This window comes from Bubalus kerabau, chromosome 4 (genome assembly GCF_029407905.1).
Source record: "Bubalus kerabau isolate K-KA32 ecotype Philippines breed swamp buffalo chromosome 4, PCC_UOA_SB_1v2, whole genome shotgun sequence".
NCBI lineage: Eukaryota > Metazoa > Chordata > Mammalia > Artiodactyla > Bovidae > Bubalus > Bubalus kerabau.
In genome coordinates this window covers 55276501-55291685 of record NC_073627.1, presented here as the reverse complement: position 1 = coordinate 55291685, position 15185 = coordinate 55276501, and the positions used below count along the sequence as shown (strand labels likewise).

General features: G+C 41.1%; 1 long non-coding RNA gene across 1 annotated transcript in view; it reads right to left on the bottom strand.

Annotated features, from left to right (window-relative positions):
• The window catches only part of LOC129649744 (uncharacterized), a 28021-nt gene extending 13260 nt beyond the window's left edge, over positions 1–14761 (bottom strand). Inside the window, exon 1 of the long non-coding RNA XR_008713236.1 lies at positions 14335–14761. This is a non-coding gene — a long non-coding RNA (uncharacterized LOC129649744). The remainder of the gene's footprint in view (positions 1–14334) is intronic.
• Between the last annotated feature and the right edge of the window lie 424 nt (positions 14762–15185).

Sequence of the window (15185 nt, the reverse complement as noted above, 5' to 3'; positions counted from 1 at the left end):
TGTGCTGTCTGTTGTTTTCTGGAATAAGGCTTCCGTCTGCTGGCAAATTTTGTTTTGTTTTCAGTCCACTAGTGAGGGTTTTTTGATCAGTATGGGAAGTGCTTCTTCAATCAATATGGAAAGAGCTTCAGTTTCATCTGATAGCCCCCAGGGGAAATTTTTCACAGCTTGGATGACCTATAGTTATAAACCTATGACTAACAAAAGAAACTGTTTCCAAAATTTTTGGAAATTTTTTTCCAAAAGAAAAAAAAATTGTTTCCAAATCCAAGCTTGCTCTGCTTGCCACACAACAGGCCAGTGAATCAGAGAGACAAGGTGTGAGACAAGGAATAAGCTTTATTCAGAAAACTAACTGACCAAGAAGGTGGCAGACTAATGTCTCATAGTAACCATCTTGTCAGGAAAGTTCTTTTATAGAGTAGAGACAGAGAGAAGCAATGAGGAAATATAGTCAAAAGGTAGTATACAGAAGAAGAGGTAGAGAGGAAGTAAAGTAAAAAGGGTCTTCAGTCTTGCAAAACATCTCCTGGAAGGGTCAGCCTCCCACGTAATTTAACATACCAAGTGAACTTCATTAGGTTAATATCTTCTTTTGGGGTGTTTCACAGGCTGTTTGAAGCATCCCAAAGTTAGCTACAGGTAATTTGGCTTGAGAAGTTTTGTCAGAAGAACTTAAAAGAAGTTTTTATAAACACAATGGAATCACAAGTCACTGTGAAATAGTTATTTATTTAGCCAAAGTAACAATAAAGGAGTTCAAAGGCAAATACAGAGCACTTAAATGGTAAAGAAACTTAAAATCTGTTATCAAAGGCAGTTTAGCATCTTCAGAAGACTTGGCCATTTTAACAGAAAGAAAAGCCAAATTTGTATTTTGCACTAGCTTACTTTTAAAGTTCATTTACTCAGTTAAACTTATTTTAAAGTTAGTCAATCCTGACTGATCATAGGGTCCATTTTCCACAAACCTTTCATCATTTAACTTATTTTAGCACAATTTCGGAGAAGGCAATGGCACCCCACTCCAGCACTCTTGCCTGGAAAATCCCACGGATGGAGGAGCCTGGTAGGCTGCAGTCCATGGGGTCGCTAAGAGTCGGGCACGACTGAGCGACTTCACTTTCACTTTTCACTTTCATGCATTGGAGAAGGAAATGGCAACCCACTCCAGTGTTCTTGCCTGGAGAATCCCAAGGACGGGGGAGCCTGGTGGGCTGCTGTCTATGGGGTCGCACAGGGTTGGACACAACTGAAGCGACTTAGCAGCAGCAGCACAATTTCAGCTTGTTGTAGAATATCTGGAGAGATCTTAGAACATATATTTCTAAAAGTTCACTCAAAACTTTTTTCTCATTTGTATTTTCTTTCCTTAAATTTCTTTATCTAAAAAACTCTTATTTCATTTTCACTTCTTTAAAAGTTTCTTTACCTTGAATTGGGCCACCACTCACCTGTGGGTGCATCACTTACTTTACTGATGTGTTACAAAGAGCATATACAGAGGCTCAAGGTCTAGTGGAAGTAGACTAGTCCACCATCTTGGATCTAGTTGCTTATAAACAGCCTTTGTAATATCCTTGGATTATGTCATTCTTTCAAAGGTTGTACCCTGCCCACTACACTCCTATTTCATTTCCACCCTCAGAGGTTTTACTCCCATATTCTTCTGGGAAGCAGAGGAGTGATGGTCTATCTTCTGTAACTGTTTCAAGGCCCAGTAGGGCCATAGACCCTGCCTGTCAGGGAGTAAAAATCTCTAGATACCTGGTCTAGGGGCCCCAGGGGCAGGACAGCTCTTTGTTTTAATCTGTACGGGCTGGAATCCTCACCTATTCGCATTTTGAAAATGAATCTTGAATTTGAAAATTAATTTTCAAAAATGAATTTTGAAAATCCTCACCCAACATCATTTTGATGTTGAACTGTTGTAACTGCTTCCATATTCTTCCTGTGAATCTCCTTGATAACTAAGACGTTTTTGTAACAGGATCAGAGTACAAAAGTATCTATAAATGACAAAAGAATCATGTTAAATATCTGATTAATTGATAAAGAACCTTGGACAATAATTATTCCTTAACCAAAAAAAAAACCAGACATCTTAAAAGCAAATACAAACTACTTACAGGCAAAGAGCTCACAAAATCTGTTATCAAAAATGGCAGTCCAAGAAAATTTTTCTCTGAACAGGAAAAGAAAAGCCAAATCCAACTCTTAGTTAAATGATGAAAGGTTTGTGGAAAATGGACCCCAAAAAAGGTTTTTTACATAGTCAGTCAGGATTGACTAAGTTTAAAATAAGTTTTACATGCTAGCAAAATAATACTCATTTCACATGCTAGCAAAGTAATGCTCAAAATCCTTCAAGCTAGGCTTCAACAGTACATGAACCAAGAAATTCCAGATATACAAGCTGGATTTAGAAAAGGCAGAGGAACCAGATATCTAATTGCCAACACCCATTGGATCACAGAAAAAGCTAGAGAATTCCAGAAAAACATCTACTTCTGCTTCATTGAGTGCGCTAAAGCCTTTGACTGTGTAGATCATAAGAAACTATGGAAAATTCTTTCAGAGATGGGAATACCAGACCACCTTACATGTCTCCTGAGAAATCTGTATGCAGGTCAAGAAGCAACAGTTAGTACCAGACATGGAACAATGGCCTGGTTGAAAATTGGGAAAGGAGTACGTCAAGGCTATATATTGCCACCCTGCTTATTTAACTTCTATACAGGGTACATCATGCAAAATGCCAGGCTGGATGAAGCACAAGCTGGAATCAAGATTGCTGGGAGAAATATCAATAACCTCAGATATGCAGATGACACCACCCTTATGGCATAAAGCAAAGAGGAACTAAAGAGCCTCTTAATGAAAGTGAAAGAGGAGAGTGAAAAAAACTGGCTTAAAACTCAACATTCAAAAAATGAAGATCATGGCATCTGGTCCCATAACTTCATGGCAAATAGATGGGGAAACAATGGAAACAGTGACAGACTTTATTTTCTTGGGCTCCAAAATCACTGTGGAAGGTGACTGCAACCATGAAATTAAAAGACACTTGCTCCTTGGAAGAAAAGCAATGACCAACCTAGACAAAATATTAAAAGGCAGAGACATTATTTTGGCTACAAATGTCCGTATAGTCAAAGCTGTGGTTTTTCCAGTAGTCATGTACAGATGTGGGAGCTGGACAATAAAAAAGGCTGAGCGCTGAAGAATTTATGCTTTTGAACTGTGGTGCTGGAGAAGACTCTGGAGAGTCCCTGGGACTTCAAGGAGATCAAACCAGTCAATCCTAAAGGAAATCAACCCTGAATATTCATTGGAAGGAATATTCAGGGAAGGACTGAACAACAACAACACATTCCTAAAACAATTATTCCTAAAGTGTTTACCCAAAAGCTCTTAACTCACTTGCATTACTTAACACTGATGACTCTAAAAATGGCTATATTAATCAAACCAACAATCTTAAACCACCTTCAATAACACATATCAATTCAGTACTGAATATTTCCCAGGTCATGTGCTCCTAAAATTGAACTCGGCCTATTCTCTAGATGTGCTCAGTCACGTCCAACTCTTTGTGGTCCCATGGACTGTAGCCTGCCAGGCTTTCTCCTCCCGCCTTCAATCTTTCCCAGCATCAGGGTTTTTTCCAATAAGTTGGCACTTTGCATCAGGTGGCCAAAGTATTGGAGATTCAGTTTCAGCATCAGTCCTTCCAATGAATATTCAGGACTGATTTCCTTTAGGACTGACCGGTTGGATCTCCTTACAGTCCAAGGGACTCTCAAGAGTCTTCTCCAACACCACAGTTCAAAAGCATCAATTCTTCAATGCTCAGCCTTCTTTGTGGCCCAACTCTCATGTTCATACATGACTACTGAAAAAACCATAGGTTTGACTATACAGACATTTATAGGCAAAGTAATGTCTCTGCTTTCTAATACATTGTCTATGTTTGTCATTGCTTTTCTTACAAGGAGCAAGCAAATGTGTACTGAAGAATAATCTCTTTAGCTACTTGGTAGCTTAATAATTAAAGATAAATAGTGGAGGTTTATTGAATCAGTGAGTCATTTCCAAGTAAAATAAGGTGCTGAAACAGTAATTTGTGAATATTGGCTCCACCCGCCTTTTTTTAAATCTGACTTCATTTTTATTCTTTGAAAAAAATTTTAATTTATTTAATTGGAGGCTAGTTACTTTACAATACTGTAGTGGTTTTTGCCATACATTGACATGAATCAGCCATGGGTGTACATTTGTTCTCCTTCCTGAACACCCCTCCCACCTCCCTCCCTATCCCATCCCTCTGGGTCATCCCAGTGCACCAGCCCTTGGCAGAGAGAGACTAAGGTATTGTATTTAGGAAACAAAGAGTTTGGTGCCATACTGAGCTATTCTCCATAAGAAAACCTGTGTTTTTAGAGTTGTGCATGATTAGAATTTTCTTGTTGTTGTTGTTCAGTCGCTAAGTTGTGTCTGACTCTTTGTGAGCCCAAGAAGGCACACCTTCTTGTCCCTCACTATTTCCCAGAGTTTGCTCAAGTTCATGTCCATTGAATTGGTGATGCTATCCAACAATCTCATCCTCTGCCTCCCTCTTCTCCTCCTGCCCTCAGTCTTTCCCAGCATCAGGGTCTTTTCCAACAGGTCAGCTTTTTGCATCAGGTGACCAAAGTATTGGAGCCTCTGCTTCAGCTTCACTTTCTGCCATTAGAGTGGTATCATCTGCATATCTGAGATTATTGATATTTCTCCCAGCAATCTTGATTCCAGCTTGTGCTTCATCCAGCCCAGCATTTTGCAGGATGTACTCTGCATATATGAGTACATATGCACATATGAGTTTGAGCAAGCTCCAGGAGTTGGTGATGGACAGGGAAGCCCGGCGTGCTGCAGTCCATGGGGTTGCAAAGAGTCGGACACAATTGAGTGACTGAACTGAACTGAACTCTGCATATAAGTTAAATAATCAGGGTGACAATATACAGCCTTGTCGTACTCTTTCCTAATTTGGAACCAATCCATTGTTCCATGTAAGGTTCTACTTCTTGCTTCTTGACCCACATACAGATTTCTGAGGAGTCAGGTAAGATGATCTGGTATTCCCATCTCTTTAAGAATTTTCCACATTTTGTTGTGAGCCACACAGTCAAAGGCCTTGGCAAAGTCAATGAAACAGAAGTAGATGTTTCTCTGGAATTTCCTTGCTTTCTCTATGATCCAGCGAATATTGGCAATTTGATCTCTATTCCTCTGCCTTTTCTAAACCCAGCTTGTACATCTGGAAGTTTTCAATTCAAGTATTACTGACACCTCGCTTGAAGGACGGAGAAGGCAATGGCACCCCACTCCAGTACTCTTGCCTAGAAAATCCCATGGATGGAGGAGCCTGGAAGACTGCAGTCCATGGGGTCGCTGAGGGTCAGACATGACTGAGCGACTTCACTTTCACTTTTCACTTTCATGCATTGGAGAAGGAAATGGCAACCCACTCCAGTGTTCTTGCCAGGAGAATCCCAGGGACGGGGGAGCCTTGTGGGCTGCCGTCTATGGGGTCACACAGAGTCGGACATGACTGATGTGACTTAGCAGCTTAGCAGCAGCAGCAGCTTGAAAGATTTTGAGAGTAACCATACTAGCATGGAGGAAAAGGCAATGGCACCCCACTCCAGTACTCTTGCCTGGAAAATCCCATGGATGGAGGAGCCTGGTGGGCTGCAGTCCATGGGGTCGCTAAGAGTCGGACATGACTAAGCGACTTCACTTTCACTTTTCACTTTCATGCATTGGAGATGGAAATGGCAACCCACTCCAGCGTTCTTGCCTGGAGAATCCCAGGGACAGGGGAGCCTGGTGGGCTGCCGTCTATGGGGTCGCACAGAGTTCGACACGACTGAAGCGACTTAGCAGCAGTAGCAGCATACTAGCATGGAAGTGAGGGCAATTGTCAGATAGTTTGAAACATTCTTTACCACTGCCCTTCTTTGGAATTGGGATGAAAAGTGACCTTTTCCAGTCCTGTGGCCACTCCTGGGTTTTCCAAATCTGATAACATATTGAGTGCAGCACTTTAACAGCATCATCTTTTAGGATTTTAAATAACTCATCTGGAATTCCATTATCTCCACTAGCTTTGTTTGTAGTAATGCTTCCTAAGGCCCACTTAACTTCACACTCCAGGATGTCTGGCTCTAGGTGAATGATCACACCACCGTGGTTTTCTGGGTCATTAAGACCTTTTTTGTATAGTTCTTCTGTGTATTCTGGGCTTCCCTTTTGGCTCAGCTGGTAAAGAATCCACCTTCAATGCAGAAGACCTGGGTTTGATCCGTTGGGAAGATCCCCTGGAGAAGAGAAAGGCTACACACTCCAGTATTCTGGCCTGGAGAATTCCATGGCCTGTATAGTATAGTCCATAGGGTCACAAAGAGTCAGACACAACTGAGCAACCTTCACTTTCACGTTCCCTTTCTGTGTATTCTTGTCACCTCTTCTTAATCTCTTCTGCTACTGTTAGGTTCTCACCATTTCTGTCCTTCAGGTGCCCATCTTTGCATGAAATGTTCCCTTGGTATCTCCAGTTTTCTTGAAGAGATCTCTAGTCTTTAACATTCTATCATTTTCCTCTATTTCTTTGCATTGTTCATTTATAAAGGTCTTTCTATCTCTCCCTGCTATTCTCTGGAACTCTGTATTCCCTTTCTCCCTTGCCTTTCACTTCTCTTCTTTTCCCAGCCCTTTGTAAGATTCCTCAGACAATCACTTTGCCTTCTTGCATTTCTTTCTCTTTGGGATGATTTTGGTCACTGCCTCCTATACGATGTTATGAACATCCATCCATGGTTCTTCAGACACTCTGTCTATCAGGTCTAATCCCTTGAATCTATTCATTACTTCCACTGTATAATCATAATGGATTTGATTTAGGTCATACCTGAATGGGCTAGTGGTTTTCCTGACTTTCTTCAATATAAGTCTGAATTTTGCAATAAGGAGTTCTTGATCTGAGCCACAGGTAGCTCCAGGTCTTCTTTTCACCGACTGTATAGAGCTTCTCTATCTTATGTTACAAAGAATATAATCAATCTGATTTTGGTATTGACCATCTAGTGATGTCCATGTGTAGAGCTGACTCTTGTTTTGTTGGAAGAGGGTGTTTGCTATGAACCATGTGTTCTCTTGACAAAACTCTGTTAGCCTTTGGCCTGTTTCATATTGTATTTCAAGGTCAAACTTGCCTGTTACTCCAGATATCTCTTGACTTCCTACTTTTGCATTCCAATCCCCTGTGATGAAAAGGACATCTCTTTTTTTGGTGTTAATTCTAGAAGGTCTTGATTCTTCGAACCAGTCAACTTCAGCTTCTTCTGCATTAGTGACTGGGACATATATTTGGATTACTGTGAGGTTGAATGGTTTTCCTTGGAAATGAACCAAGATCATTCTCTCGTTTTTGAGATCGTAACTAAGTACTGCATTTTGCACACTTTTGTTGACCATGAAGGCAACTCCATTTCTTTTAAGGGATTCTTGCCCACAGTAGTAGATATAATGATCATCTGAATTAAATTCACCCATTCCCTTCCTTTTTAGTTCACAGAATCCTAAGATGTTGATGTTCATTTTTGCCATCTGCTGTTTGACCACTTCCAATTTATTCTGATTCATGGACCTAACATTCCAGGTTCCAATGGAATATTGTTTTTCATAGCATCGTACTTTACTTTCACCACCAGACACATCCACAAATGAGAGTCATTTCCTCTTCAGCCCAACTGCTTCCTTCTTTCAGGAACAATTAGTAATTGCCCTCCACTCTTCTCCAGTAGCATGTTGGACACCTCCACCTAGCGGGGCTCAGCTTCTGGTGTCATATCTTATTGTTTTTTCATATTGTTCATGAGGTTTTCCTGGAAGAATACTGGAGTAGTTTGCCATTCCCTCTTCCAGTGGACCATGTTTTGTTAGAACTCTTCACTATGACCTGTCTATCTTGGGTGGCCTTACACAGCATGGTTCATAGCTTCATTGGGTTATGCAAGCCTCTTCTTCACCATGACAAGGCTGTGACCTATGCTCTAGTAAATTGCTATCAGTCATAATTCTAGTTATTTTAAAATGTTGCTCATAACAACAATAACTCATTTTCTTTTGTCAAATTGTGACCAAATGCTTAACTGTGAATTTTTAAGTCTTTCTATGATTTATAGACAGCTATTGTATTATTAAAAATCTCAGGTTATGCTGGGGAACAGGTAAGGAAGAAAAAAAATTTTAAGGAAAAATGTGATAATTTCATTTAAAAAAGTTAACAAAAGGATTAAGAGGATTGGTTACTAAAAGGACTGGTGAATATGGTTATAATTTTATGGGTTTTGCCTGAAGCATTACTTGTTTTGATCTGTGTTTTTCATATATAGGGAAGCCCTTCCCCTCAAGTTGGTTATGATTTACAACAATTTGGTAAGCTAGGATTCTGTGAGTAAAACTGAGATATTTTTCTTTTCTGTCTGTTCCCTTCAAAAATTAGAGATTCGTGGGTTCCAAGCAGCCCTAAAAGGAGAATGAGAAAGACTATCTCCTGGCATGTGTAGGAATCTTGATATTTGGGGGACTTCTGAAGAAAGAAATCCACCTAGGCAAAATCTGATGGCATGCCTTTTGGAAATTTAGTCTGAGACTCCTTCAGAGGAATTACACTGGAGTCAATGTGGAAGAACATACGCGGTCAATGGACCAAACTTATTTTAAAAGGTTCGATGCAGGATACAGGATGCTTGGGACTGGTGCTCTAGGATGACCCAGAGGGATGGTATGGGGAGGGAGGTGGGAGAGGGGTTCAGGATGGGGAACATGTGTATGCCCATGGCGAATTCATGTTGATATATGGCAAAACCAATACAATATTTTAAAGTAATTAGCCTCCAATTACAATAAATTAATTAAAATAAATTTAAATTTAAAAAAAATTAGTCTTGGCTGTGCTTGATGAATGGCTTTCCAGGTGGCGCTAGTAGTAAAGAACCTGCCTGCCAATTCCAAGAGACTTAAGAGATGCGAGTTAGATCCCTGGGTCCAGAAGATCCTCTGGGGGAGATCCTGGCAACCCACTCCAGTATTCTTGCCTGGAGAATCCCATGGACAGAGGAGTCTAAGACTCCTCTGTCCGTAAGGTTGCAAAGAGTCAGACACAACTGAAGCAACTTAGCACACCTACATGTATTTGATGAAAATGGGGGTAACTTTAGGAAAACTAGGTTTCACAATTTTAATTTCTAATTTTGTTAATAAAGTTCTGTGTTTACCAAGACCCACTTTCCAGATAGTTCCTTGCTGTTATGTTATGCTGTTACAAGATTTTATTAAATTGTCAGAAGAACACACCAAGTTTGTTTCTGAAACCTAACTTTGTAATCAATCTTTGGATAAAGATCAGATGCTGCAGGAGATTAACACCAAATTATGGTCATCTAAATTTAAAGGCTCCCTTATGCTGGGGACAATTGAATCATTGTTACTGTTCAGTCACTCAGTCATGACCAACTCTTTGCAACCCCATGGACTGCAGCATGCCAGGCTTCCCTGTCCTTCACTGTCTCCTGGAGCTTGCTCAAACTCATGTCCATTGAGTCAGTGATGCCATCCAACCATCTCCTCCTCTGTCATCCTCTTCTCCTCCTGCCTTCAATCTTTCCCAGCATCGGGGTCTTCTTTTCCAATGAGTTGACTCTTCTCATCAGGTGGCCAAAGTATTAGAGCTTCAATTTCAGCATCAGTCCTCCCAGTGAATATTCAGGATTGGTTTCCTTTAGGATTGACTGGTTTGATCTCCTTGCAGTCCAAGGGACTATCAAGAGTCTTCTCTAACACCACAGTTCAAAAGCATCAATTCATCGGTGCTCACCCTTCTTTATGGTCCAACTGTCACATTAATGCATGACTACTAGGAAAAAAAAACATAACTTTGACTATATGGACCTTTGTTAGCAAAGTAATCTCTCTGCTTTTTAATACACTGTCTAGTTTTGTCGTTGCTTTTCTTTCCAAGAGCAAGCATCTTTTAATTTCATGGCTGCAGGCACAGTCCACAGTGATTTTGGAGCCCTGTTAAGAAAATAAAGTCTGTGTGTTGATTTTATATCCTGCAACTTTACTATGTTCATTTAAACACATGAAAAGATGCTCAACATCACTCAATATCAGAGAAATGCAAATCAAAACCACAATGAGGTACCATTTCACACCAGTCAGAATGGCTGTGATCCAAAAGTCTACAAGCAATAAATGCTGGAGAGGGGGTGGAGAAAAGGGAACCCTCTTACACTGTTGGTGGGAATGCAAACTAGTACAGCCACTATGGAGAACAGTGTGGAGATTCCTTAAAAAACTGGAAATAGACCTGCCTTATGATCCAGCAATCCCACTGCTGGGCATACACACCGAGGAAACCAGAAGGGAAAGAGACACGTGTACCCCAATGTTCATCACAGCACTGTTTATAATATCCAGGACATGGAAGCAACCTAGATGTCCATCAGCAGATGAATGGATAAGAAAGCTGTGGTACATATACACAATGGAGTATTACTCAGCCATTAAAAAGAATACATTTGAATCAGTTCTAATGAGATGGATGAAACTGGAGCCTATTATACAGAGTGAAGTAAGCCATAAAGAAAAACACCAATACAGTATACTAATGCATATATGTGGAATTTAAAAGATGGTAACGATAACCCTGTATGCGAGACAGCAAAAGAGACACGGATGTGTAGAACAGTCATTTGGACTCTGTGGGAGAGGGAAAGGGTGGGATGATTTGGGAGAATGGCATTGAAACATGTATAATATCATATATGAAACGAATTGCCAGTCCAGGTTCGATGCATGATACTGGATGCTTGGGGCTGGTGCACTGGGATGACCCAGAGGGATGGTACAGGGAAGGAGGTGGGAGGGTGGTTCAGGATGGGGAACACGTGTACACCCGTGGAAGATTCATGTTGATGTATGGCAAAACCAATACAATATTCTAAAGTAATTAGGCTCCATTAAAATAAATAAATTTAGAAAAGAAAGTCTGTCACTGTTTCCATTGTTTCTCCACCTATTTGCCATGAAGTGATGTGACCGGATACCATAATCTTCATTTTTTGAATGTAGAGTTTTTAAGCCAGTCTTTTCAGTTTCCTTTTTAACCTTCACCAAGAGATTTTTAAAAATTCCTCTTTGCTTTCTGCCATAAGGGTGATGTCATCTGCTTATAAGAGGATACTGATATTTCTCCCAGCAATCTTGATTCCAGCTTGTGCTTCATCCAGCCCAGCATTTCGCATGATATACTCTGCACAGAAAAGCGGAGTGATAACATACAGCCTTGATGTACTCCTTTCCCAGTTTGGAACCAGTCTATTGTTTCATGTCATGTACTAACTATTGCTTCTTGACCTGCAGACAGTTTTCTCAGGAGGCAGGGAAGGTGGTCTGGTATTTCCATATCTTTCAGAATTTTCCAGTTTGTTGTGATCAACACAGTCAAAGGCTTTAACATAGTCAATGAAGCAGATTTTTCTGGAATTCTTTTTTTATTTCTATGATCCAAGAGATGTTGGCAATTTGATTTCTGGTTCCTCCACATTTTCCAAACCCAGGTTGTACATCTGGAAGTTCTCAGTTCACGTACTGCTGAAGCCTAACTTGAAGGATTTTGAGCATTACTTTGCTAGCATGTGTTCAGTTCAGTTCAGTTCAGTTGCTCAGTCGTGTCCGACTCTTTGCAACCCCATGAATCGCAGCATGCCAGGCCTCCCTGTCCATCACCAACTCCCGGAGTTCACTCAGACTCACGTCCATCAAGTCAGTGATGCCACATGCGAAATGAGTGCAATTGTGCGGTAGTTTGAGCATTCTTTGGCATTGCCTTTCTTTCGAATTGGAATGAAGACTGACCTTTTCCAATCCTGTGGCCACTGCTGAGTTTTCCAAATTTCCTGGCATATTAAATGTAGCACTTTAACAGCATCATCTTCTAGGATTTTAAATAGCTCAACTGGAATTTCATCACCTCCACTAGTTTTGTTTGTAGTGATGCGTCCTACTTGACTTCACACTCCAGTATGTCTATTGATCACACCATCTGGTTATCTGGGTCATTAAGACCTTTTTTTGTATAGCTCTTCTGTGCATTCTGGCCACTTCTTCTTAATCTCTTCTTCTGATAGGTTCATACCATTTCTGTCCTTTATTGTGCCCATCTTTGCATGAAATGTTCCCTTGGTATCTAATTTTCTTGAAGCCATCTCTAATCTTTCCCATTCTACAGTTTTCCTCCATTTTTTTGCATTGTTCACTTAGGAAGGTGTTCTTATCTCTCCTTGCTAATCTTTGGAACTCTGCATTCAGATGGATATATCTTTCCTTTGGCTTTCACTTCTCTTCTTTTCTCAGCTGTTTGTAAAGCCTCATCAGACAACTGTTTTCCCTTTCTTTTTCTTAGGGATGGTTTTGATCACAGCCTCCTGTGCAATGTTACAAACCTCCATCCATAGTTCATTAGGAACTCTGTCTATCAGATCTAATCCCTTGAAAATCTGTTTATCACTTTCACTGTATAATTGCAAAGGATTTGATTTACATCATACCTGAATGGGCTAGTGGTTTTCCCTACTTCCTTCAACTTAAATCTGAATTTTGCAATAAGGAGTTCTTGATCTGAGTCACAGTCAGCTCCTGGTCTTGTTTTTGCTGACTGTATAGAGCTTCTCCATCTTCGGCTACAAAGAATGTAATCAATCTGATTTTGACATTGACCATCTGGTGATGTTCATGTATAGAGTCTTCTCTTGTGTTGTTGGAAGAGGGTGTTTGCTATGACTAGTGCATTCTCTTGGCAAAACTCTATTAGCCTTTGCTCTGCTTCATTTTGTACTCCAAGGCTAACCTTGCCTGTTACTCCAGGTATCTCTTGACTTCCTACTTTTGTATTCCAGTCCCCTATAATGAAAAGGACATCTTTTTTTGGTGTTAGTTCTAGAAGGTCTTGTAATCACAGAATCATTCAACTTCAGCTTCTTTGGCATTAGTAGTTGGGGCATAGATTTAGATTTCTGTGATATTGAATGGTTTTCCTTGGAAATGAACTGACAGAAAAAAATCATTCTGTTGTTTTTGAGATTGAACCCAAGTACTGCATTTTGGACTCTGTTTTCGATGAAGTCACCCCATTTTTTCAAAGGGATTCTTGACCACAGTCATAGATATAATGGTCATCTGAATTAAATTCGCCCATTTCCATCCATTTTGGTTCACTGATTCCTAAAATGTTGACGTTCACTCTTGCCATCTCCTGTTTGACCTTGATTCATTTGCCCTGATTCATAGACCTAACATTCCAGATTCCTATGCAATGTTGTTCTTTACAGCTTCGGACTTTACTTTCACCACCGGACACATCCACAACTGGGCATTCTTTCCACTTTGACTCAGCCTCTTCCTCTCTGGAGCAATTTCTCCCTTCTTCTCCAGTATCATATTGGGCACCTACCAACCTGGGGAGTTCATGTTTCAGTATCATATCTTTTTGCCTTTTCACACTGTTCATGTGGTTCTTAGGACAAGAATGCTGAAGTGGTTTACCATTCCCTTCTCCAGTGGACCACGTTTTGTCAGAACTCTCCACCATGACCCGTCTGTCTTGGGTGGCCCTACATAGCATGGCTCATATTTTCATAAAGGCTGTGGTCCATGTAATCTGTTTGGTTAGTTTTCTGTGATGGTGGTTTTCATTCTGTCTGCCCTATGATAGATGAGGATAAGAGACTTATGGAAGCTTCCTGATGGGAGGGACTGGCTGTGGGGAAAACTAGATTTTGCTCTAGTGGGCAAGGCCATGCTCAGTTCAGTTCAGCTCAGTCGCTCAGTCGTGTCCGACTCTTTGCAACCCCATGACTCGCAGCACGCCAGGCCTCCCTGTCCATCACCAACTCCTGGAGTTCACTCAGACTCACGTCCATCGAGTCGGTGATGCCATCCAGCCATCTCATCCTCTGTCGTCCCCTTCTCCTCCTGCCTCCAATCCCTCCCAGCATCAGGCCATGCTCAGTAACTCTTTAATCCCATTTTCTGCTGATGAGTGGGACTGTGTTCCCTCCCTGTTGTTTGGCCTAAGGCCAAACTGTGGTAGGGATAATGGTGACCTCCTCCAAAAGGATTTATGCCAGCATGCTGCACCTCCCAGTACTTCAGTCAGTGTCCCTGACCCCATAGCAGGCCACTGGTGACCCATGCCTCCACTGGAAAATCCCAAATACTCACAGGCAAGTCTGGCTCTGTCTCTTGTGGGGTCACCGCTCCTTTCTCCTGGGTCCTGGTGTGCACAAGGCTTTGTGTGTGCCCTCCAAGTCTGTTTCCCCGGTTCTATGGAAGTTCTGTAATCAAATCCCACTGGATTTGAAAGTCAAATTCCCTGGGGGTTCTCAGTCCCTTTTGGATGCCAAGGTTGGGAAATCTGGTGTGGGCCCTGGAACTTTCACAACAGTGCCAGAACTTCTTTGGTATAATTGTTCTCCAGTTTGTGGGTCACCTGTTTGGTAGCACTATATAGGGGCTAATGGCAACCTCCTCCAAGAATGAAACAGGAATCCCAGTTCTTGTTGGCAGAGCTGAAGAATGGAATCCACAAACACCCAAACACTCACTGTAGCAAGTGAAAAGGGTTTATTAGAGGGGAGGAAAGTACAAAGATCTTGGCAAAGACACTAAGAGGGGGTAAAAAGTCCCCCAAAGGTGGAACTTACAGCAGTTTTTATAGCTTCAATCTGTAGATTTTTGGTTGGCTCCTGTCCTTAAATCATGTTATTTTTAACCAATCAGCTTAAAGGTCAAGATGCTTAACTTAAGTCTCTGTGGCTTCTCTTGATACTCGGATTAAGTCACCACCCTTTTTCATGCCCCCTGGCCATTTTACAATGGGCCAAATGTATAGGATTAAGATTAATGAAATAACACCCCAAAAGATATCCTTTTCATTATAGGGGACTGGAATGCAAAAGTAAGAAGTCAAGAAACACCTGGAGTAACAGGCAAATTTGGCATTGGAATACGGAATGAAGTAGGGCAAAGACTAATAGAGTTTTGCCAAGAAAATGCACTGGTCGTAACAAACA